This window comes from Octopus sinensis, linkage group LG1, assembly GCF_006345805.1.
Source record: "Octopus sinensis linkage group LG1, ASM634580v1, whole genome shotgun sequence".
Taxonomy (NCBI): Eukaryota; Metazoa; Mollusca; class Cephalopoda; order Octopoda; family Octopodidae; genus Octopus; species Octopus sinensis.
Genome location: NC_042997.1, coordinates 17,731,132 through 17,733,920, shown reverse-complemented (window position 1 = coordinate 17,733,920; position 2,789 = coordinate 17,731,132).

The window sequence follows — 2,789 nt, the reverse complement described above, 5'->3', positions numbered from 1 at the left end:
TCGCCCTTCATTTGTTCTTTTCAATGTTCCTCTAGTGTGACATGTAAGAACCTCCTAGTTTTTCCTTTATAAGATTTTCCACAAACCAATAGGAGATTTAATGCAGTTATGTTTCAGCTATTACAGTCTAAGTTTTATCTTAATGAGAAACCTGTGAAGTGTGTTGTTACTTTTAAATACAATTCTAGTGTTATGTGTTGCAGAAGCACAACTAAGGCAAAACAACCACCTAGTTTGTGCATGTGCAACACATAACATTAGACAAATTTTACTGTGTCCCTACCTTCTTGAACTGCAGCTATAAAGAATACAGTCTACAACAATTAGATGAAGTCACCAACCATCAACAGCTTAGTTAAGTTTGTTTATCTTTGTAATGTCTTCGGTGTGACTACTATGGAATCAAAGGATGCAGAATTTCTCACCTTCCTAATTCCTACCAGTTTTCTCATCTCCAGCCAAAATAATAACTACTAGTTTTTCAAGATCCATTTATTTGTCTGTGGCACAGTTTAGACAAAGGCACCATATTTGCTGTCCATTTGGATCACAATTCACACAACAAAATCTTCCTTAAATTCTACACTTTAGCACCACATGTTTCTCTTTCATACACTGCTGCTTAGTGCAAAAACACTGCCTTGATTATTCCAACTAAATAAATAGGCTAAGCTTCATAATCTTCATCTGACTATTATTCAGAAACAGTGCATTCCTAACCCATTGCTATTAAACTGTTCAACCTCCACCCTTTACAGAGATCTAATGAAACCTATAGAAATATTCAATGGTATGTCACATTTCAAAGAGAAACCTCTCCGAGGCTGCCATCTATTAACCCATTGCCCTTACTTCCAATACATCAAATATTTGTAAATAATCAGCTAACGTCTTCACATTCCATTACTATACTTTTTGTTGAACCAGATCTACCAACAATTAGTTTTTCCATGCCATGCAAATGGTTTTTCACTCTTGAAATCATCACTGAAAGCAATGCTGTTTCGCTTGGCATAAGAAGAGCCATGAACCCTCAAACAATCTTTCCAGTTTAGGAGTATTAAATGTCTCTCTTCTCTAGAATTAGACGTTTCTACTTGGACCACTCATTTCTATTTCTGTCACCTCTAGAGTACCTTAAAGTTTTGACAATCTATGCACTTTCTCCCAGGCATCACCCACAAGGAAAACATTACATCTGAACAAAGATATCAGAAGCATTTTCCTAAGGGAAAATGACAAACCAGCTAATCTGACAGCAACAAAGTACATAAAATAAAGAAGCAATTTTTTAAAATATGACCCCTACTCATGAAAAGGCTTTTATAGATTTACAACTAACAATGTTCTGATGATTAAAGTGACTGCACATTCACAATGCCAAAATTGTTTTCCAAAGACTTGGATTTTATTTCACTAGCAAAATACATTTCATATATGAATAGTTGCTGAATTTTCACGAAGTTCAGTAGTGACCTACACTCATATATTAACCATATATCTGGAACAGAGCTGTTACCTATTGCTTCTTACAAACACCTCAAACTAGAGCTAAAAATAGACCAGCTGCCGAATTCTAAAACACTCATCAAACATCACAAGAAATATATAGATATATTTTCTATCTCTGTCTATTCAACAGCTTCTTATGACTATTTCTACTCCTCTAAACTTGTAAATTGTTTACCACTTCTACTCAAACCAGTGTAAAGTATTTGCCTCTTCTCTTGTCTATTGTGTTCCCACCAAATCTCACATTCAACACTTTGTGCAATCATTTTCCTCTGTAACTGTATCCATCTGAATTTCTCCTCTGCTCACATTTTGTCAAGAAGCTTCAAGCTAAGCTTTTAACAACATTGACTTTACCAGCCAGAAGGATTTGCAGAGATCATGGATTCTGCTCCACCTTTGACAAAATAATCAAATTTAAAACATGGAAAAGTGAAGGTATAATCCATCCTGTATGAGATTTCCTGAAGACAAATCACTGGTTATAAACCATTCTGATCAACTGTTCAACTAAAAAGTTCTCAAAATTGTTTTGCAGGTGATATGACAGAAAATTTATTTTTTATGACATAACTGTGGTGTAACTAACATTTTTCAGACTTCTCACTTGCAGTGTGAGTCAATTGAGTTCCAACTGAGAAACTGTTTTTATGTAGAAAAATTCTTCAATATTTGGACTCATTTTGCTTGAATTATTTTTCTTACTGTTGGTTTATAAATATGCTAATGTTTAATTAATAAAACACAGTTAATATTATGCAATAAATATAAATCTATGAGCTGACTGACAGAATCATTGGTATGCTGGGTAAAATGCTTTGCAATATTTCATCCGTTTCTATGTTCTGAGTTCAAATTCCACCAAGGTCGATTGTACCGTTCATTCTTTCAAGATTGATAAAATAAGTACCAGTTGAGCACTGGCCTTACTAACAAAGTTTTAGACCAATTTTATGCAATAAATTGTGTATGCAGGCTATACAAGAGGGAGGAAAATGCAGAAAGAAAATGCAATAAATTTTGGTATACACCAAAGTTAGGTTATGTCTCCAACACTCTTTCTGCTGTATCTTCTTACTATATGTGTTCCTTCTTACCATATGTGTTCATAATACTGCACTTCAATTCTCATTAATCAGCCTTTAGTTGTCAGACAACCTTGAGATCTTACAAATAAATGCCTTGCTTCCGTGAAAAATCCCACAGAAATTCCATGAAGAGATCTCACAGAAACAACCTTCGGCAGAGTCACAACATCATGCTTTCTTCCCAACTAC